The sequence below is a fragment of the Mauremys reevesii genome, unplaced genomic scaffold (genome assembly GCF_016161935.1).
Source record: "Mauremys reevesii isolate NIE-2019 unplaced genomic scaffold, ASM1616193v1 Contig10, whole genome shotgun sequence".
NCBI lineage: Eukaryota > Metazoa > Chordata > Testudines > Geoemydidae > Mauremys > Mauremys reevesii.
This window is the reverse complement of record NW_024100716.1, coordinates 495,023-518,439: the sequence shown is the minus strand read 5'-3', so window position 1 is coordinate 518,439 and position 23,417 is coordinate 495,023. Positions and strand designations below refer to the sequence as shown.

The following is a 23,417-nucleotide window of genomic DNA, read 5'->3' as shown; positions in this document are numbered from 1 at the left end:
AGAGGGGAGGACTCCTGTCTCAGACCAAGAAAGCACGACAATCAGCGAGTTATCTTAAGTGCCTATACACAAATGCAAGAAGCCTGGGGAACAAGCAGGGAGAACTAGAAGTCCTGGCACAGTCAGGGGATTATGATGTAATTGGAATAACAGTGACTTGGTGGGATAACTCACATGATTGGAGTACTGTCATGGATGGATATAAACTGTTCAGGAAGGACAGGCAGGGCAGAAAAGGTGGGGGAGTTGCGTTGTATGTAAGAGAGCAGTATGACTGCTCAGAGCTCCGGTATGAAACTGCAGAAAAACCTGAGAGTCTCTGGATTAAATTTAGAAGTATGAACAACAAGGGTAATGTCATGGTGGGAGTCTGCTACAGACCACCAGACCAGGGGGATGAGGTGGACAAGGGTGGTGAAGAACTGGAATGGGTTACCTAGGGAGGTAGTGGAATCTCCTTCCTTAGAGGTTTTTAAGGTCAGGCTTGACAAAGCCCTGGCTGGGATGATTTAGTTGGGTTTGGTCCTGCTTTGAGCGGGGGGTTGGACTAGATGGCCTCCTGAGGTCCCTTCCAACCCTGAGATTCTATGATTCTATGATTCTATGATCAGTGTAACACAGGTTGAAAAATAAGATTGTATTTAACAAGGTAGCCATCATTGTAAACGTACATGACTCGGTCTGAGGGGTTAAAGTTGATACTTTGAATTGTTTCTAACCTTTTATCCATAATTATGCTAATTTTACCTTCCTGTTCAGTGTTTGTGTCGTATGTGTAATATATTTCCTCTTTCCTAGTGTTGACAGGTCTTGTGGCATATAGAACACCACATATGATGAAAGTGTTGCAAATTGATGGCTTGTACCGCCTTGTATTCCAAGTATGCAGCACATCAAGTGTGGTCTCATTGAGTTTGCTAATCATAATGTTACCTGTGCTGTCCTCGGTTGAATAAATTACTCACAATCCACAGCAAAGTCCATATCTTACCACCCAACACCACCATAAGAAAAACGATTACCATAAGCAGCATTTGACAGAGTTTTCCTCACAGCCAATGTGTTTGTGTTTAAATCGAGCTTGCCTCTCTCTCGTGAATTATATACATTGTAATACATGAAGTTATTGTAAACTGCGGTGCCACTGCCTTCCCCATATTGAATTTGTAACTCTCTAGCATTTTTTAATAGCAGCAAATCATCATAGGAATTATGAAGTCTGTAATATTCTAAGAGCCTCCCATCTGTGTTCAAAGGTGCAACCCAGTATAGGTCCTTCTGAGGAGTCTGAAGAGAGTAATCCCTACCCAGGAACCATATTTGAAGGAAAATCTTCTCCAGTTCAGCTGTACAACATAGGGCTGGCTGATATTCACAATTCCACCATGACCACAGCTGCCTGTAAGCAAAGAGAAAATGCAGGCTTTTCAAATGGCATGATTAGAAGAGAGGATTTAGTGTGTGTGCTTTATAAGCATCAGCCTTGTTGCAAGAACAGAAATACATATCTTTGTCAAAGATTTTCCTTGTACCGTGTAAACAGCACATGGATTTCAGTTCTGTAGCAGTTCCAGTCTGACTGAAATACAGTGGTCATACCACTACAACTGGGGTCATACTGAAAAAACAGCAACACATTTCAGAGATCTGTTTTTAGTCAGTACTCACTTGCAGTAAATAAGTGATTAGCTTCTGTTTCATATAAGTGACCAGTTTTCTGTTTCCACCTATTCTATGCTTTCCACCCCGCTAGGCTGGGAAATCACATAGAAAATATAATTTCAGAAGCATTTTAGGTCATTTGCTTCTGCAGTGGAGCACAGTTCTGGAAATATGGGAAACGAGAAGGAACATCTTGTCTGACTGTACCTCAGTGAGTTTTGGAAGGAGGAGGGAGAATTAGTGACACTAGTTCTGGATGCTCATTTCAGATTAGCAAGCTACTGTCAAAATCCCCACTTTAAAACGATACTTTAGAGAGCCTTCCATCTGAGGCTCTCAAAGCAATTCAGATATTAATGAGCATAGCCAGGGCTGGCACAACCCATTAGGCGACCTAGGAGACCTAGACATTTAGGGGGCAGCGACCGCCTAGGCGGATGTCGGTGGTATTTCGGGGGCGGGACCTTCCGCCGCCTCTGTCAGTGGCGCCGGCACTCCCGAGCATAGCCTTTCAACAGCTCTGTAAGGTGGAAGTAAATATCCCCTGGTTACATGTGAGGTAACTATAAAGTGACCATACAACCTATTTCAACCAGGATAGTCTTGGTTTTTCTTATGATGCTCCAGGGTAATTGAAATATCCTGTGTTATTTTTTTTCATTTCATCAACCAAAATATTTGTTTTTTTATAGCTACATGATGTTTGTTCAAGATGCATTGATATGCTGAGTAGAATTTGCACTGTTTACTGAGAACAAACAGCCCAGTGGAATGAGCTTTCAGTGTAATGAACAATGTCTGGAATGAAGAGAACTTGAATGAAAGTAAACGCTATCAAAGCTGTTCCTTTATTCAGAGCGACTGTTGATGACACTTGTTCAATGTTTCACAATAAATGCAGAACACTAAAGTATTGGAAAAAATTCTCCACTCCAAAATATGCAGGTCTCCCTGGGTCAGACACTGGCAGTGGTGACATCAGCACACTTAAAAATAAAAGTATCCTTTTGTCTGATTCTTTGCAGCCCTAAAAGATGTCCTCATGAACATGTGCCAGTTTTTTCCCTTTAAAAGCATGGCCGTCTGAGACACACATGCTAAGTGACCTGCACAGTCACACAGCAAGTGAATGGCAGAGCCAAGACTAGAACCAACATTTCCTAACTCAAAATCAGGTTCTTTAACCACTAGACATTGCTCCCTCTTAGAGGTGAAGTAACGTTTACCTGCCAAGACCTGAGTTTTATTTTTCTATTAATTGATCAATTCAGGGCAACAGCTGATGATATCAAATCAGTGCAGAGGTTGCACATGCTCTAGTTACCCAATAGTGAAAGGGAACTTTTTTGCAACTGGCTTTTAAATGCATGAGGGAGTTATTGAAAAGTATATGGAGGCAAACTTGGTTTGGTGTGTTTTATAAAACTGCTGTTTTGTGTGTGAGAGAGGTCTGTGCAAGGCACAGGTGTAGGTTTTTTAAAAGTACTTGGTTTGTTTCAAACCAACAGGGTTTTTTACTGTGCAAAATGTGGTTTAAAATGGATTTTAAAAGCAGTTTGTTTTTTTATTCTGCAAAATAAGATGTATTTAAAAAAAATGTCCATAGGTGTGGGTGAGAAAGATGGTAAAGTTCAGTTTTGTAAAATGATCCCCCCATCACCACTCTATAGGCATGGGCAACTTTTCTGACAATACTGTAGTCAGAGCTACAAGGACACCTCCTCCAGAACCGCCAAAGAACCAAGAATCTGCTTTGAGACCTTTAACAACGCAAAACAGCACAAGAGTACAGATGAATCATCCGGGCAGTCCAAACCTCATATACGTCAAACCCAACGGCAAAACAAGACTCTGGTAAAAAACAACCACACAACCACAACTCCAGTTCCTCAGCGGCCACTGCCACACCAAACCCTGAGAAAACTGTGAGCGAAAACGCCCACATTCACAAACCCAGAGCACACACGCTAGGGGTTCTGAACCTGCGCAAAAACACATACATTCACAAACCGAGAGCATGCACTCTAGGGGTTGTGAATAAAAAAACAAGGCCTGACAAACCAGTCTCCCAAAACCATAAGCTCGTCACAGCTCCCCTATATTCTAGTATTTGGGAAGAGTTTGATATTTCATTCAGAAAACTGATGGATGCTGTAACCTCGAGGGGTCTAAAAGAACGGCATTCTAAAAAGAACTGGGAAAAATATGACGTTTCGCTCAGAACACTGGTGAACTCTGTATCCTCAGGGGGCCTAACGACCGACTGCAACTCGCTTACTGGATGCTGAAATGAAGTCTGTTTTTCAAAGAACTGACTTGGCCAAATACTAAAAGGCTAAACTTTACAGTGCTGTGCTTCAAAGGTACCTAATGTACATGAAGCAGAGCGATGCGGATAAAGTGAAAATAAGTCTGTTTCTACCAGAAGAGGAACAGAATGTAACTGCTAAACCCCCAGAAACACCAAAGACCTCAGACTTTGTTGCTCAGGAGGTGTTGGATAACGTGAATAAACATTATAAGAAAAATGCATTAGTATTGCCAAATAAGCTGGGCCAAGATAAAAATCTCTCTTCATGGAACGATAAAGGGGCTTTTATGAACAAAGGCTCTGTGGTTAATTGTTATAACATGCTCGACTTACTCAGGGCCATCACCCAGACATGCTCTGTTCCTAGTAGACATGGACCTAAAAGATAGGATGTGTTTATGAATGTCATGGCGGAACTAAATGTACCATCTTCCGTCATGGGCAATGCGACCAACAGAGATCTATTGGAACATCTCATGACCTCGACCGTCACTTCTTAATCATTCATTTACCTGTGTTCACCTTGTTTGCCAGTGACTCCCCTGAGCCGCAATCGCATTCCACCTCTAAGGGGGTGGACAAAGAGAGGCCACCATGCTCATTGGGGTGTCTCACAAGCAGTTGGGTTTTGGGTTTGGGTTCCGGCATATCCATCAATGGCTGGTCCAAAGGGCTCCCCTCAGTCGCTCCCTCCTCCTCCTCGGGACTGTCACTGATGTAGCACTTTCTCCATGGATGGTCAAAGACCCTCGGGGCTAAGACAGAGTCCGAAGTTCTCATGGGGGTGGTGAAGGAGTCCATGTTTCCTCTCAGCAGCCTTTCTACGATTTCTAAAAATCATGTCCTTGGTAAGAGATGGCCTCCTCTGTCCGTCAGTGGGACTTATGGGATAATGGTGCTGCACTCTGATTGGCAGAGGTCCTTGGGATGGCCCACTTCTGGACGGGTCACCCTGACCCAGAACTCGCTCTGATTGGTCAAAATCTCCTCTTGGGGCAGTCCTATTTGGGCAAAACCCATCCTAATTGGTAGAGGGCAGTGGGAGGAGTTCTTAGAGGGGTCGCATGACCCACTTCTGGATGGGTCACCCCCCACCCTGGAAATCACCCTGATTGGTCAAATCTCCTCTTGAGGTGGTCATTTTGGGACAAAACCCAATCCTGATTCATAGAGAGTGGTGGGAGGAGTTTTTAGAGGGGTCACATGACGCACCTTGCTTCTGGTCATGTGGCAACCTTGACCCCGGAAGTAATGCCCCTAAGGGGGAGGACTTCCAGAGACAGGTGGGAGGCACTAAGGGGTCATGGAGTGGGGTTAGGGTTTGATTGATGGTAGGGCTCATATACTACTGCTGGATGTCCGAGTCAAGAATGGTTGAGTATGTCCAGGAAGAACCAGAGCCAGTGTCCATGTGCAGGCCAGAGGTCGAAGCCAGGTGGTCAGACCAAAGATCAGCCAAGTCCATGCCAAGCCAAAGTCCAGATACAGGCCGAAGGTCAAATCCGGATAGTCAAAATCTGAGAGGTTAGGGAAGATCAGGAGCAGGAGGCAATGCTGGAGCAGGTGGATGGAGGACCTGGAGCGAGGCTAGAGAAAGGCAAGGAGAATACTGAGCCAGGGTTCATAACCAAAATCTGGAGCCAAGAAGGGTCACACCAATGTCATAGCCAGAAACCAGAGCAAAGAGTCAAGCCAGAGTCAACAGCGAAGAAACCGGAGGGCAGGGCAGGGCAGGGCAGGGCAGGGCAGGGCAGGGCAGGGCAGGGCAGGGCAGGGCAGGGCAGGGCAGGGCGGTACATGCGGGTGGGAACAAGGATGACTTACTGGAGCCCTAGAAACCCCTCATCATTGGACTCCCTTCCTAGGAATAAAAGAAGGACAGTAGGATGACAAACATGTCTCTGACCCTGGGGTCTAAGCCAAGGGGAGCTCCCATCCAGGCTACGTGCCAGAATGCCATCACCCTCCCTGTTCATTTCACTCTCACAGACCCCCTAGCCGGACGGGAGAATAAAGGGCAGAAAGCGAAGGTGCCCCTGAGGGAAAGGTTCTGGGCTCGGACTCAGTTCACCCAGGATTGTGTGACCAGGACCACAGCCCTTCCTCTGCGTCTCAGTTCCCACCTCCCAGATGGGGAGGATCCTTCCCTGCCCCAGAGTGATAGGGGGGAGTTTCATTCCTGGCTGGGAAGGTTTCAGATACCAGGTGGGTGGATTGGGCCCCAGGTGGGGGATGGTAAGACATTCTCTGTGTCAGGGGTGACATGGGCCATGGGAAGGTCTGAGCAGTGATGACAGGAGAGGGGCGCCATGTCAGGACACCCCTCCCAGACTGCAATAGCTATTGAGCATAACCCCGGTTTCTGCGGATGCTCTCATTTCTGGGCCAGCCCCACAGCCCGGACAGCCTGATTCTTCCGAACCAGTATCTGGTCTGGCCCCAGCTCCAGGGGTCAGGGTGGGGCATGGTGTTGAGAGTAAGGTGCTCGGCCTCAGTTTCTCTCAATGTTGTGGGCTCTATGGCCGCAACCCTTTCCCCCCCAGACACAGTGAGACAGAGCAGTACCTGCGGCAGGGAGTGGGAGCTTCTGGTCATGCAAAGGGGGGGCCCTTCAAGGCTGTCCCATGGAGCACAACCCCTGCAGTCCTTTGAGCACCTGGTGCAAGCACCTGATGTTAAATAGCTGGGCCATGACCTTCGGTTTAATGTCCTCCCGCTGCAAGGGAACAAGGATCAATCAGAGACTCGGCCACCCATGAGAATGAAGGGTATTAACGGCACTGGGAGCCAGCAAAATTTCCTCCCCAACCCTCCCCATGTCTGAGGGATGGATTCCCTCACACAACCCCCAAGACAAAATCTTGTCTCTTCTCTAGTGACATCCAACCCCTCTCCCACCATTGTGGAATGAACTCCTGCCCACAGTCTCTCAGTCCTCCAATGAGAGCTGTTCTACCTCCCAACCCAGTGGGAATCCAGCTCTGCTGCTCGGAATCCCCTCAGTCACCCTCGCTCCCTCCAGTTGAGGGATTGGGAGGCTTTGGGCAGTAGTGCCGTAGGATGAGAGGAAGTGGACACCTTTCCCCAAGGGATCCCCATGTCTTTAACGTGATGCCATGGGCAGTAGCTCTGGTGAATGGGGCATTTAAGCAGCCTCTGCTGACTGATGTCTCCAGTTCTCCCAGAGCAGGTGGGGGCTGGGATAACATCATACCAGAGCTCTAGGAACCAGCCTGAGGCCCAGAGGGGGAGGAAAGGCTCACAGAGGTGGCTAGGGGAGTTGGCAGCCCCTAGCATGAGCAATGGCAGTGTGTCATGTTGATGTGTGGACTGTTAGGAAATAGCCTTGCTGGAGAGCTGGGTCTGCACTACTTTGAGCTGCTCAGGGGACAAGCTGGCACCTACCAATGGCACCTGCCTGGGTTCATCCTCTCCTTGCTCCCCGGTCAGCGCATAGGGATGGGATGGGAGTGATTTTCAATGGCCTGGAGGTGAAAGGCCCTGGGGGTCCCTTCCCAGTTGATCCCTTTTTGGTTACCTCATCCCCTATCAGCTAGCCGGCTTCACCCAGGATGGAATATGTGAGCACCAGCCCATCCTGGCTGACACAGAGCTAGGGGTCGTGTATGGCCAGAAGCGCCGCCTGGAGGAAAGTTCTTCTTTGGTCTTCCGTGAAGATCTCTCCAAAGACCTAAAACCAACAGCACCAAATCTTGCAATTGTCCAGAACCAGGCTCCAAATCCCTCTAGTGTCTCACAAGGTGGATAAGAGTCATGTGGCAGCCAACCTTTGGGGTTCCATGGACCAAGGAGCCCCCTTCAGTAGGAGGCTGCAGGCACTGAGGCCTCGAATAGCTCTTATGGAGCAGGATTCACCGCAGGTGCCATGAGATGCTGGAAATCTGTCTCCGCACTCTGAAACGCAGCTCACACAGACAACAAAGGACACTCTACTGCTCCCAGCAGTGATAGCTCCTGCAGCTCACCCACTAGAGGTTAGGGGCCTTTTAGATCTGGTTCATTCCCACTCCTCACCCCACTGACATTCCCATGAGCCTCACATACTCTGCTGGAAATAAGTAGCAGGCTCTTACCCTGTGTCCAGGACACACTCACTGCAGGGGAAGACAGCTCCACACCTGAGCTGCTGCAATGCACCGGCGGAGAGTCCTTACCTCTGCCACCCTGGCCATGTTTCTGTAGCCCAGGCATTCGGTGTTCTGGAGCCTGTCCCGACACCACAGGTCTCTTGCCTCTCTGGTGTTCAGCCCTGGAGGAGAAAGACACACCCGTTGGGGAGGTTTCGCATTCTGCTTTCAGTGCCTGTTTCCTTCTGGGTGCACACTGGCCAGGCTCCTCATGGCATCCATGGCCCAATGGAATCGCAGGGTTCATAGCAGGCAGTTTAGTACCAGAAGGGGGATTTGTTTCAGTCATCACAGTAATCATGTGATCCTTACAGTCATTGTGCTCTGCGAGTGGGTGCCTGTTAATGAGGGTGTCTAATACTGAGAACCCCCCACACCCACTGAAGTCAGGATCTGGCCCTGGCTACCCAACTGGTGACACCCTACAAGCTTTGTGTCGGTCCCTTGTGGTCCCTGCTCCTGCCTCTGCCCTCATGATGGGCTCTTTCCCTCCATGTGTCTCAATAGCACCGTTCCTGTCCCCTCACGAGCTGGCTGCCCCGTACGGGGGTGGGCTGATTTCCCTGGGCTGGGGGACAGAGCAAGGCTCTGAGATAAAGCAGCCAATTTCTCTGTCACTTTCACACTCATCTCCCTAATTCAGAGAAAGGGGAAGAGAAAGAGTCACCATCTAAGCTGGGATCGGACTCAGAGGAGGGAGCTTCTTTCTGTAGGGTCCCATTGCCCAGCAGAGGGAGTCTCAAAGGAGGGGCCTTGTTTCTACTGGGGTTCCTCTTCCCCGCTACAGAGGGTCTAAATAGAGAGGCCTTAGTTCTATAAGCATCCCAATGGCCAGCTGGAGCTAGTCTCCGAGAGGCTCGTTTCCATGGGCGTTGAGCAAAAAGAAGGCAGTCCCGCTTCATCTTTGCTGTTTGATGCAACATTGTTCAGGGCCTCCGGGTCCTCTAGAAAGGCATCGTTGAGCTCTTGAGAGATTTTCAAAAAAGAAACAAGTGTAAGTTCCCACTGCTTGTTTTCAGATTTACATAACCCCAGTTCCTAACCCCATTACACACACTTGCTCTATTGTTACTTCTAAATTGTTCATTTATCTGAGTGATGTCTTTTCTGTTCACCTTGTCTGCTGGTGAATGCCCTGCGCTGCATTCACCTTCTTCCTCCAGGGGGGTGGACGAGAGGCTGGCACACTCATTGGGGTGTCTCATGAGCAGTTGGGTTTTGGGGTTGGGTTCCAGCTTATCTATCAGCAGCTGGGCCAAAGGGCTCCCCTTAGCTGCTCCGTCCTCCTCCTCGGAACTGTCATTGGTGTAGCACTTTCCCTGCGGATGGTTGAAGGCCCTCAGGGCTTAAACAAAGTCTGAAGTTTTCATGGGGGAGGTGAAGGAGTCCATGTTTCTTCTCAGCATTTCCACAATTTCTAAAACATGCGTTCTTGGTAAGAGATGGCCTCTTCTGCCCAGCACAGGGACTTATGGGGTGGTGGTGCTGCACTCTGATTGGGATCATATGACCCTCTTCTGGGTGGTGCATCCTGCCACAGAACCTGCCCTATTTTGGTCAAATATGTTCTTGGGGAAATCCTCTGTGGCCAAAACCCATCCCAATTAGTAGAGGGCATTGGGGGGAGTTCTTAGAGGGGTCACATGAACCACTTCCAGATGGGTCACCCCACCCCAGAACTCCCCTGATAGGTCAAATATCCTCTCCGGGGTGGTCCTCAGCAGCCGAAATATTTCCTGATTGTTAGAGGGTGGTGGGAGGAGTTGTTAGAGGGGTCACATGACCCATTTCCAGACGTGTCAGCCCGCCCCGGAACTCCCCCCGATTGGAGGTCCTACCGGGGCAAAACCTATCCTGATTGGTAGAAGGCAGTGGGAGGAGTTCTTAGAGGGGGTCACATGACACACCTTGCTTCCAGTCATGTGTCTGGCTTGACCCTGGAAGTAATGCCCCCAGGGCAGGACTTTTGGTGACAGGTGGGCAGGGCTTAAGGGGTAAAGGGCGGGGTTAATGTTTGATTGTCTGTGGGGTCCTTATATTAGTTTGGTGCAATTTCCTGTTTTGTCATTACTGTTTGTTTAAGTAGTGGGAGGGCAGAGTGAGGGGGAATGGCAGGATTGGGATGGGGAGTTTGGTAAAAATAAGGAGAGGGAAGGAAGGGGAAGAGGCACAGCCACACCTCTTCCCCTGCCAAGCTAGTCACTCACTGTCAAGTGTTTTTTCTGGAATCACAACAGAGCAGAGACTCAAGGAGATATTTGAAAGAGGATCAGGTGTTAGTTGCACAGATTTTCTCAGCGCGTTTTCTACATGCAGAAAGGGCAGGATGGGAGAAAATGCAAATGTAAAGCATTAAAGATGTTTCCCTTAATCCAAGTATTTGTAACAGTTCTCTTGAACAAGAGCAGGAAGTAGGTGTGGTACCAGCCAGTCCTTGTTCTGTGCTATATGCCCCTTGCCTTGTGCCTGTTCCTTGAATTGTCTGTGTCCCATGAATCAAGTAAACTTGTTTTTCATGAGCCCTCCTCCTTCTGACAGCACTGATGGTCATGGTGTGTGCAGGGCATCCTGCTACTGCAAGAGAGGGTCATGGCCTACTCAGGAAGCCCTGAGCTCTGCCTCTACTACGAAGAATCATGGTCTAGGCAGGAAACCCCAAGGCCGGGGTGAAAGTAACATTAAGTTACTGAAAGGGACAGGGCCTTAGGCAGAAGGGGCTGGGGGTCAGCAGCTGCGGGGGAGAGGGGCAATGATGTTAGCAGTATGGCAGAGCGTTAATGTTGGCTGCGTATGGGCCAGTACTGGCAGCCACTTTTTACCGGTACATTGTACCGGCACATTCTCACCTCTGCCCCAAGGTCTATTAGTAGAAGAAACTGTCAATATTTCAGATGCTGCTGAGTAATTCTTCTTCTATAAAGCAGATCTGAGTGACACAACATGGTTCTAGTGTGTTGTCCTTGTCTACAATTGAGCATGTACTATACTGGGAATTGGTCTTGTAACGATCACCTTTGGCACAAGGGATTTCTTTCCTAGTTTATAAAATAACCAGCCTCTAATGTCTCCCAATCCGTGTTTAATATGATATAGAATCTATCGGGGTGAGAAACAGCACAGATACAGGTTTTACAGAACTTTTCCTTCTGGCTCCAGAGATTGGAGGTTACCAGATGATCTGAGGCTGTGGTAAACCTGACATCAGGAGGGGGCTCATCACTCATATATGGTGATGTTTGTTGCTTTCAAGTTTTATTGGCTGTTTTAGCTGCATAAAGTCACAGATAAAACCACTGATAATAACTAAAAAGGCAGATGGGTTTTCTATTGGTTTCTTCCTGCAGCTGATGCCAGCCTCTGAATCTATATATTTCCCTTCCACTGTTTTGTTGTCACTTGTCAGACACAGAGGAGCCCTGGCAGGTGCTTAGGTGCAGCCAGTGCAGTGAGAGGGGGGACAGCAAGTCAGGCTGGCAATGAAGGGACATCTCTCCACTCCGGTGCTATGGCTTCTTCTCCTCACAATTCAGGACATAGCAAGTAAGTCTCTTCTGTGTTTCACCAGCGGAGCTGGGTTAACTGGAACTAGGGTTGTAACTTTTACAGTTCGCTTTTTACCATCGGTGCCTGGCTCGGAGGTTGTGACTTTTCCTTTTGGGATTGGACCTTACCACTGTTATCGAGGCTTTTGTTACCTTGAGATTGGACTATTCAAATGACCCTAATGTGGGGCTTCACCTCAGAACCAGTCAGAAAATGAAGCTGGTGCAAATAGCAGCGACTCACTGATCAGCGCATCTCGCTGGCAGCATGTCACAGTCGTGCTGCAGGGTCTGCACTGACTGCCCAGCTCTGGGTGGAGGTTAAGGTGTCAGTTAGGATTTATAAAGTCCTTAATGGCCTGGGACCGGCCTCTCTGAGGGATCATGTCTGTTCCCGTGCCGTACGGCCAGAGCTGTGGTTAGCAGCGACTCCTGAGCAGGTTCCCCCTTTTTATAAAGGAGAGGGGTGGCTGGCAGGGTCTTCTCTGTGCAGCCTCCAGGACTCTGAAACTTGTTGTCCTATTTGGGCCAAAATAGCCCAAATTTGGTGACCTTCTGGGCACACTCCAAAAGGCACTTGTTGAGGCTGGGGTTGGTGGTGGGAAGGACCCAGAACGTGCGTCACATAATGAGAAATGGGTGGGAAGGAGTTTCTGTAGGTGTCTGGCTGGCTGAGTTCCTGTTGAAATGGTCACTTCATGCTGCTAGGATTTGAGTGTGTTATCAATGCTGTCTGGGTGCCAAGATTCTTGGCTGGGCATCGCTTTAGTATTTTAAATCCCAATAAATACATCAATAATTTGGGATCCAACAGAAATATCCGTTTGGTCGAGAATCCAATAGCTCCAAGGGCCAAGTCCTGGCTCCTCACTCCCCCATTCACTCACTGAAGCCAGTAGAAGTTTTGTCATTTTAATGTGAGCAGGAGTTATCCAAATAAAGCCAGAGTTGATTCCTCCCTGAGAAGGGGTGTGTGCATGTGTTGGGGTGCAGTGTGCAATGCCCTGTGCCCATGGGGGTACGAGAATCTCTGCCAGCAGGAAAATTTATCCTGCAGGAGCCCTGCCTCCCTCCCCCGGGATTTCTGCTGGAGCAGAGAAGCTTTGAATCCTAGTTGGAGACTAGAGAAGCCCGACCAGCACAAGCTGCATGGCAGAGGTGCTCTATCAGGGCCTTTCACAGCCACATTGGTTCCATTCCCTCAAGGCCACCCCTGCCCAGTTTCGGGGCTACTTTCATTCCTCCAGCACAGAGGGGGCTGCAGGCTCCGTGTCCCAACTCCAGGCAGACTTAACAGCAATGGGGGGGTAGGGAGGGAGAGACCATGGGGGTGTGGGGGGCTCAGGGCAGGGGGTGGGGATGTGGATGATGCAGGAGTCAGGGCTGGGAGCATGGAGGATGCAGGAGTCAGGGGTGGGTGGCATGAGGGGCTCAGGGCAGGGAGTTGGGGTGTGTGTTTAGGGGGGAAGTCCTGAGGGGACAGCTTGGAGCTGGCCTGGGACAGTCCCAGTTGCAGCCGGGTTACCTGGATGGGTCCCTGCCCCACACTATTCCTGTTCCTGTTCCTGCCAAGGGAGCTGTGGGCCAGCTGTGTGGGGGCGCTGCATCTGCAGGCAAATGGGGGGCAGTGGCAGAAGACCCCCTGGCCTGCCGCTCCCTTCCCCGCCAGGGGCTGCAGCTGTGCACGCCGCAGTGACAGCACATTCCTGCAGTGCCCTGGTATCCAGGCACAGTGGTGAGAGAGGGGCAGCAGGACAGGCTGGGAGGCGGACACCTCCACTGTGCCTCCCATTGGCCCCCTTCACTTGCCTGACTGCCTGCTGCTTAGTCCGGTGCATGGGGCTGCCAGCGCCAGCCTGCAGGAGAGTTCTGGCAGCCAGCAGGACCCCAGCTGGGAGCACACCATGCGCTGTGCCTCCAGCCACAGCAGAGCACCCCAGCATCGTCTGGATCCGAGCGTGCACGCTCTGCCTTACTTTCACTTCTAGGTTCCGGCTGCTGGCCCCTTGCCAGCCGGGGTCCTAGCAGCCCGGACCCCAGCTGGCAAGGTGCCGGCAACCAGAAACCCAGAGGGGCTCAGCCCACTGCCAGTCTGGAGTTCCATCTGCCGGCTCCTGCCAACAGGGATTCCAGCTGCTGGCCCCGCTCAGCCCGATGCCGGCCCAGGGTTTCATCCAGCCAGGCCAGCAGCGGGCTGAGTGGAACCTCGGCGTGCCATTAAAAATTGACACGTGTGCCACCTTTGGCATGCGTGCCATAGGTTGCCGACCCCCAGTCTAAATTATTGTCTTAGAGAAAAACCTGCCCTAATGTATATTTCACAGACAGCTCAGTAACTGTGGTGAGTAGGAGGCTGGTACCCAGAAAATTCTGATAAAACCAAACCGTCTAACGGGTTACTTGGAGTTTATATTTCAGATTCCCAAGAAGTTCAAATATAGTGTGCTGGGATTAGAGCCCATGACACAGATGTACATCACCAAAAAGCAGGGAATTCGATGGTGACTTCTGGTGATTGGACTGACATTGCAGGGGATGGACAATTATTATCACATGAGGGATAAATTACTGCACGATTGTGAGATGGTGTCATATAGCGATGCCAAGCACATGTCCAGCTCAGTGTATTTTTGTTGGATTTATAAGAAAATGTTTATATCCCCTGAATATTTCTTATTTTCTATGGGAAATTTGACTGCTTCACATGATGCAGACACAGTGATATGGGGAACATAAAATATTCTCCAGTTATTTGTGGGATAGCGTCATATAGTGATGCCAGGCACATGCTCAGCTCAATGTATTTTTGTTGGATTGATGTGGAAATGTGCATCATCCCTTTGATATTTTTTATTTTCTATGGGAAATTTGTGTTTGCTTCACATGACACAGGCACAGTGATGTGAGGGAGTTTACAATATAGGGGATATCACCCCATGTAGCCACTTTTCCCTTTCCCTCAGTGCCCCAATTCTCCTCCCTGAGCTCTGAGTAGTGGCCAGGTCAGTGTTTGCCAGAAGATCGTGTTTCACAATTACTGACCTCTTTACATTGTGCAGGGAAAACAAATTTGTAAAATGATGTGGGGCCCAGGCAAACAAATGAGAAAATATCAGGGGTGGGTCAAAGCTGCAGGTTTCACTCCCAGACCCAGATCTGAAACTCCCCAATGTTCAGAGTGCTGGGTGGGGTCATTATTCCAAGTTGGGCCACAGAAGTGGAGCCAGGATGTGATAGGTGCAGTATGTAAATGTGATTGTTGTCCTGGAAGGTGCTGATGGCTGCCATCGGGGAATCTTTGACCCTAAGACAATCACAGACCTCATGAAAGTCAATGGCAGGGCGAGAACTCTCTTTTAGGCTCAACAGATGGAGCAATCAAAATCCTTTATGGAATACAAACATCTTCAGACAGTGGGGGCACATGCACTGGGCACATGGTCAAAGCAGAGCTACACCTGGGGTTTCCACTGTTGCCAATGCAGGGGCCAGGATACTGGCATCAGACTGTGTCTGTTGGAGCGAAACACCAGTAGAAGGAGTTGTGAGCGGGATCTTGGAAGCAGAAAAAAAAACAAAGCCAGTTGGAGCTCGCTGGAGGGGCAGGCTGGGGATTTCTGAGCAAGGAAACTGCCGACTGTTCTCAGTTTCTGCTGTGTGCAGGGAAACAGAACTGTGTGTGCACTTAGCTAGAGCAGTGTTACAGCCTTGGGTCCTGCCAGGAGTAAACATCACTGAGTTACTCCATTGAAAAAAGCCCCTTTTTTCTTAGTGCAGACCAGGCCCCATGGGTTGCCTGTGGGACTGCACTGAAGTGAGTTGTACCTGAATAAACGCCCCTGTGGATTGCAGCAAAGTGGCTGTGACATTATTGATATAATCTGGGAACATATAGAACATGGTTGCAACCAAGGTCCTGTAGAGGCACCAAATCTTATGTAAAGGGGGTCATATAAGGTGTCTAAGACCAGGTTACGGGTTGCTGGTTATGATCATGGTGTCTATATGTATGTATCATTTTGTAGTTAAGTTATGAGTATTGGCTCTATACTGTCTATATTTCCAATTTGTGCTGTGTTTCTGGGAAACATCCCAGACAAGTTGGTGTTAGCTCTGCCTAGCCTGTTAGATGGCCCATTAAGGACCATCAGCTACACAATTGACCCATGGAGAGAAGGCAGATACGCCTTGTAACTCAGCAAAGTATGCAGGGACTTGCCCATATGATTCCAGACTCCATTTTGCTGTAAAGACTATAAAAGGCTGATGCCTCATCTCCATCAAGTCTTCAATCCTGCTTCTTACCTCCAGAGGGACTTTGCTACAAACTGAAGCTCTGAACAAAGGACTGTTGATCCATCCCAGCTGTGGATGTACTCCAGAGACTTGATTTGAACCTGCAGTTTACTCCATCACTGCTACAAGCCTGAACTAAGAACTTTGCCATTACTGTATGTAATTGATTCCATTTAACCAATTCTAGCTCTCATCTCCATCTTTTTCCTTTTATGAATAAGCCTTTAGATTTTAGATTCTAAAGGATTGGCAACAGCATGATTTGTGGGTAAGATCTGATGTGTATATTGACCTGGGTCTGGGGCTTGGTCCTTTGGGATCGAGAGAACCGTTTTCTTTTATTGGGGTGTTGGTTTTCATAACCATTCATCCCCAGGATGAGTGGGACTGATGGTGATACTGGGAAACTGGAGTGTCTAAGGAAATTGCTTGTGTGACTTGTGGTTAGCCAGTGGAGTGAAACCAAAGTCCTCTTTGTCTGGCTGGTTTGGTTTGCCTTAAAGGTGAAAAAACCCCAGCCTTGGGCTGTAACTGCCCTGTTTAAGCAATTGGTCCTGAATTGGCACTCTCAGTTGGGTCCCGCCAGAACCGCATCATCACAGTGGCGTTTTGTATTTCCTTGGCATTACAGGAGCAGCATGGTCTGGCCATGTACTGGTGTGAACTGCGCTGTTATCTGAGCTCCATGGAGGCTCCATAAACATGGTGTCCCCAGCTCAGCCATCCACTGCTTCAGCCAGCCTGTTCCAGGGGTCACAGTGGAGCTCTGCATGTAGCCATAACTCATGGGCATTGTAATGATGCCCGTACTTGCTCCCAGCCTCAGGGACAGTCTTGGCTCTTCACACCCTGTCCTGGGGGCCAGTTGTCCCAGCCAATATCCCAGGACTGTGTGGCAGGCAGTGGCCCCTCCTCACATTCCCTGTTAACTGCCTCTCTCCCAGCAGCAGCTTTGCCTTTCCACATCCCCCAGAGATACAAAAAACTCTAGAGACAACTGCGGGCAGGGGGTGGAACTCAGAGATACTGGCAGAAAAGCCAATGGCAGGGAGTGGGGGCAGAGTCTGCTTCTCATCTGGGGAAGGAGCAGCCTGTACATGCAGGGCAGAGAGGTCAGGTAGAAAGGGGAGACAAGGAGGGGGAAGAGCCCAGAAGAGGAGAGCAGGAGGAGACCAGTGGAAGAGGGAAATGTGTGCGGCAGGTGGGGAGAGGAAGCTCCTGTGGGGAGCACAAAGCTCTAATGACAAGCACCACAGAACAAAAATTACGAGGTTATAAGAAACATCCAGTGATGTTACTCAGTCTGTCTATGGATTTTAGAACTCCCCTCTACTCCTCTGCTACAGTGAGGGTGAGAATTGCAGGGTGAAAAGTCACCGTTTCATGGACCCAAACTGCACAATTGCCCCTGGCTGCTCAGCTGGAGACTGTGCTTACCCTCCCCTCACCCATGAGATGGGAACTGCCATCCATAGCCCAGCGCTGCCTTCTCTCTCCCCTCCTGGTTCAGTCCCTCTAACAGAAGAAGGGCTCGCTGGGAAATAGCTTAACAGCCACTGAGCTAATTCTTACAGCGTGGTTCACACTCGCGCAGAGAACTTCTGTTACTGTTCAGGTTGAGTTACAGACAGAGACACTGGAGACCTTCACTCTGATCTGACATTAACCACTCACAGAAATTATGTCACCGTAACACGATGGGTTTGGTTTACGCTTTTGTAAACAGCAACACTTCCCTGGCTTCTGCCACCCCACCCCACCGTGCAACTTCTCCACCTGAGACTGGGAAGCTCTGCCCCCGTTCTAAAATCCCCTTAATCTTCCTCCTCATTTCTCCTTCCCTGCTGCCCCCTCCCATTCCTGAACCCCTCTCTCTCCCCAATACTTCCTTCTGTCCCCCTGCTCCAGAACCCCCTCCCCTACCTCCTGTCCACCAGCACCAGACTCCCCACACTTCATCCTGATTCCTCCATCCTCCCCAATCCTCTCTCATCTCCCCTTGCTCCAGGCTACCTCCCCTCCCTCCCATCCTCCCCTCCTCACCCTCTTGCTGCCCTGCTTCTGACCTCCTCCCTCCTGCCCCTACACAAGATCACCTTTCCGCAACCCTACCTCCTCCTGCTCCCCTTTTTAGAGCACCCTCTTCTCCCCATGCCTCCTTCTGCCCCCTCTCTGCTCTCTCCTTTCCCGTCTCTCCCTCCTGCCCAATACCTCACCCCCTCTTCACTTCTCACTCCTGTCCCCCACTCCAGACCTTCTCCTCTCTCCACCTCTCCATGCAGACCCCCCTTCTCTAAACTCCCTTCTACTTCCCTACCTCCTGGCCCCTGCTCAATAACCCCCTCCAGCCCCATGCTCTCTGCTCTCCCTCCAGATCATCCTGTGCTTCATCTCCCCTCCTCCCTCCTGCCCTAATTTCAGATCCCTGTCCCCTCCCCTCCCGTCTGACCATCTCTCCTGCCTCCCTGTTATCCCATTGCAGACCCTCTCCCTGCCATCTCTCTGGCTTCAGCCCCAGTGACATTGACAGGCGACGGCACCATTTGGAATAAGGGAAAATCCGTGAGTGGCACCTTTTATCGTGTTCTCACAAGACAGGTAAAAACACCCTAAATTGCCAGAGTGGGGATAAAATGGCGAAAGCTGCAGCACTGACAGATCCGAGTGTGAGGCCTGAGACGTGGAGAAGGTGGCGCCATGAGGCAGCTCTTGGCATGTCCCATTCTCCTGGCTCTGGGTGTGGATCCCCTGCTGCCGGGCGCAGACTCTGCTGTGATAATGCTGGGGAGGGGGATCCCTGCTCGCTCTGACCCTGCTCTGTGTCTCTCTTTGCAGGTGCTGATGAGCTGAGGCTGGCGGACGGAGGCAGCCCCTGTGCCGGGAGAGTGGAGGTTAAACACCAGGATCAGTGGGGGACGGTGTGTGATGATGGCTGGGACAAAACAGATGCTGGGGTTGTCTGTAAGCAGTTGAGATGTGGAGCTGCTGTCAGTGTCCCTCGCTGGGCTCATTTTGGAGCAGGATCTGGACCAATTTGGTTGGATGATGTTGACTGTCGTGGTACTGAGTCTGCGCTCTGGCACTGCAGGAACGGGGGATGGAATGTGCATAACTGCCGTCATGGAGAGGATGCTGGAGTGACCTGTTCAAGTAAGACTCATCCACCTCTGTCCTGAAAAGCAAATCCCCTGAGACAAAAGGGCTTGAACCCCTCTGTTCTGTCACTTCTCACATTTTGGACCAACCAGTAGCAGAACATTTCAAAACCTCTGATACCCTGTAGATCTGGCATAGTATAGAGAGCTCATCCAAAAATATACCTCAACCCTACACAGCACAGGGATATCATATTATGGAGTCATTTGTTGTGACTCAGTAGATAACATTGCAGCTACAGACCCATGATAAGGTTTATTTTTAATCCCTCTCTTCTTAACATTTAGCAGGGATAATATCTTCCTCTGACATATAGCACTAGGAAGAGTAGTTTTAGCAGCTCCTCCGGCAATGGGAGCTCAGGGCAGTGTTTAATCTCAACCCTTTCCTGGATTTTGAGTGTTTCAGTGACAAACATAAATACGCTCTTCACACAGGGGGAGGGGTTTATGCAATTTCTTTGTATTTTTTAAAAATTAAAAAGCTGGGGTGGGCAGGAACTTTACAAAGATTCATTGTCAGGACTTTGAAACACTCGAGAAAACAGACCGACCTTCACCAATGTAAATTCCCCAACCTGGTAATCACAACTGCAATGCCTTGTGCTGCACACCTAGCAAGTGCACAGCAGGGAGTCCCGCTCATCTGAACCTCACCAGGAGGAGGGAGCTGCACACAAACAAAGGGGTATCAGAGCAAAAATCCCTTCTGTGCACCTTTCTGCAAAACTGCTGCTATATCTCAGCTGGAGCTGCATGTTTGCAGTGGAAATAAAGTTTAGATTTGTAACAGGGCACTTGAAGCGCTCAGTGACCTAGTGGTTGGTGCCCCTGACCTCCAGCCCCTTATTTTACTGGTCAAGTTGCCTCTGTATTTTAGACAGTGGGGCAGGGAAACCCAGGCCCTCCCTCTCCACCGGGTCCCAGCCCAGTGTCCTGCATGCATCCACCCCTGAATAGGGGAGGCCTCCCAGCAGGGATCTAAATCCCCTGCCCCGGGCTACTTCCTACCACTGTCCCTTTTGTTTGGGGCCTTGTCCAGTTCACTGTGTGGCTTCCATCCCATAGCACCTACTTGTGGATCTTGGGTGGCACCGTGCTGCAGTCCCAGGCTCCTTCACATGGGGCAGCCATAAGTTTGGTGAGACTGAACCCCACAATGTCTCTGGGCTTCAGGGACCCAGTTACCTCAGTTGCTGGAGGCTCCTAACCTCCTCCACAGTCCCCTTTGGCTGGGGAGACAGTGCTTACTCCCTGGTGGCTGCCTCGGCTGGCAGGCTAATGACTCCTCCCCGCAGGTAGGGAGGCGGATACCCCTGTCCCTTCCCCAGTCAGCCTTCAACTGAGCCAGGCTTTCTCCCTTTCTCCTGCCCAGGCCTGGAATTGGCTGCATGTATAGTGGAGTGGGGCTAGCTGGGCCCAAAGGCTCCTTCAACCCCAGCCCTGCTGGCAGGGTAGTTACACATGCCTGTGCTGAAGGTTGGAGAGGAGGACGAGTCTTTCCATGGCCCTTATAGTTATGTCCATTCTTGTCACTAATCCCCATCTTCCCTGGATAGGGGTGCAGGGCCTGCTCATAGGGCCAAACCCAGGGTTCCTTACTCAGGCAGGCAGCTATTGACTGTAATGTGAGTTTGCTTTGTACAGACTGAGTAGTAACAGAATAAAGGATTCAGGATTGGGCCCATTCCGAATTATTCCAGAAATAACCACTACAAACTGCACTGAGAACAAACACATACAGGTTTCAGAGTAGCAGCCGTGTTAGTCTGTATCAGCAAAAAGAACAGGAGGACTTGTGGCACCTTAGAGACTAACAAATGTATTTGAACATAAGCTTTTGTGGGTTACAGCTTTTGTGTGGCCTCACACCTTCTCTGGGTCATCTCAATTATCACTTCAAAGGTTTTTTTTTTTCTCCTTTTGATAATAGCTCATCTCAATTGATTGGACTCTTACAGTTGGTATGGCTACTTCCACCTTTTCATATTCTCTGTATGTATAAATATCTTCTTTCTGTGTGTTCTATTCTATGCATCCAATGAAGTGGGCTGTAGCCACGAAAGCTTATGCTCAAATAAATTTGTTAGTCTCTAAGGTGCCACAAGTACTCCTGTTCTTTATACAGTAGCTGTGATGTTTCTGCACCAAGCAATTTTTGAGAGATGCTGTCCTGACAGAATAGTAGAAAACTTTCCAAAAAGTGACAGTTGTCTTCTTACGTGCAGTGTTGTTGTAGCCATGTTAGTCCCAGGATATTAGAGAGACAGGGTGGGTGAGGTAATTTCTTTTATTGGACCCATTTCTGTTGGAGAGAGACAAACTTTTGATCCTATAGAGACAAGCTGTGTGTAAGCTCAGAAGCTCGTCTCTCTCACCAACAGGAGTTGGTCCACTAAAAGATATTACCTCAGCCACCTTGTCTCTCTCAACCCCTTCTCGTTCAGCTTTCAGATTTCATTTCTGGTTGGATTAATACCAGACATCGCCAAAACATTCTCCTCTGCCAAGATCCCTGCCTCAATCAATGCACAGGCTGGATGGTGGCCAGAGAGTGAATCAGGGATGCACAGTGAAAGAGGCTGCTGTCTGTAGGCCCACAGCTTTATTGGTTGCAGCAGTATCATCGCCATCATTGGTGATCCCTCCATTCAAGGATGTTCTCTACCACAGATTTCCATATGGGTCCTGAGACGACTCAGGAGTCCGATCCTGGAACCGTAGATCTGCCCGCAGTAGGTACAGACGTTTCCTGACAGGTCAGCTGCCTGCTGAGAGAAACTTCTTTTTCTTTCTTTCCTTCTCTCTCTCTTTTCATCTTTGAGGTCAAGGCACTTCTCCTTGAAGCAGGCCACTGCCTGATGAAGGATGAAGCTTCATTGAGATTGGTTGGTTGCTTGCTCCTCCCAGCTTAGGCTGTCTACATGACTTTTCTTGAGATACACTTTCAGTGTGTCTTTGTAGGATTTCCTCTGACTACCACAGGATCTCTGACCATGGGTGAGCTGAGAGTAGAGGGCATGTTTTGGGCGGCGAGAGTCTGGCATCTACACACAATGTCCAGCCCAGCAGAGTTGGTGAGTGAAGATCATTGCTTCAATGCTGGTAACGTTAGCTTCAATGAGGATGCTGGCATTAGTGCAGTGTTCTTCCCACTTGATGCAAAGGATCTTCCAGAGACATCGTTGGTGGTACCGCTCCAGACTCTTGAGGTGCTATCGATAGGTCACCCAGGTTTTGCATCTGTAAAGGAGAGTAGGAATAACAATTGTCTTATAGACCTGGATCTTGGTGTCCTGCTGTAGGTCATGGTCTGTGAAAAGGTGCCAGAGCAGTTTCCCAAAGGAAGCACTTGCATAATGGATCCTGTGCTGGATCTCACTGTCAATATTTGCATTTTGAGAAAGTTGCCTACTGAAGTAACAGAAGTCCTCAACTCTCTCCAAAGTCTGCCCCTTGATGGTGATTTATGGTGGCTCATGTGGAAGGCCTGAAGCAGGCTGATGGAGCACATTAGTTTTCTTGATACTGAGTGAGAGTCATAGGCTTCAGTAAACTTGTGCAAAAAATTCCAGTGTGGACTGAAGGTCATTCTCAGTGTGTGCAAGGATGGCACAGTCATCAGAGTACTGAAGGTCAGTAATGGACACTCTGAGAAGTTTAGACTTTCAGTGGAAACATCAAAGATTAATAAGCCGCCCATCCATTCTGTATTGAATGTGAACTCCAGTGGGGATGTGGTCTTTATCGAGGACCAAAATGACTGCTAAATACATGGAGAACAGGGTTGTGGCAATAACACATCCTTGCTTAACCCCAGCTTATGCCGAAAGGATCCATCTCCAGGCCATTACAGAGAACAGTGGTAGTCATCTCATCATGAAGAAACCTTCGGCCCTTAATAAATTTTGGAGGGCAGCCAAATCTGGCCAGTACCTTCCACAGGGCTTCACGATTGACAGTGTTGAAGGCCTTTGTCAAATTGATGAAGGCCATGTACAGGTCCTGATTTTGCTCCCAAGACTTTTCCTGATTTTGGTGGGCAACAAAGATCATGTCGGTTGTCCTGCGGGATGTTCTTAAACCACACTGAGATTCTGGCAATATTTCCTCAGCAAGGAGAAGTAATTGGTTTATGAGGATACAGGAGAGTATTTTCCCTGCTGTAGATAGCAAGGCAATGCCACAATAATTTCCACTCTCCGACTTATCTCCTTTCTTAAAGATGGTAACAATGTTGGCATTTCTCAAGTCTTCTCAAATCTTCTTATTATACCAAATTTGAAGAAAAATGACATTTCCG

At 49.3% G+C, this 23,417-nt stretch overlaps 1 pseudogene; it reads right to left on the bottom strand.

The window, feature by feature from the left end:
- Nucleotides 1–607: 607 nt before the first annotated feature.
- On the bottom strand, nt 608–23,170 carry LOC120392553 (annotated as a pseudogene).
- Nucleotides 23,171–23,417: the final 247 nt, after the last annotated feature.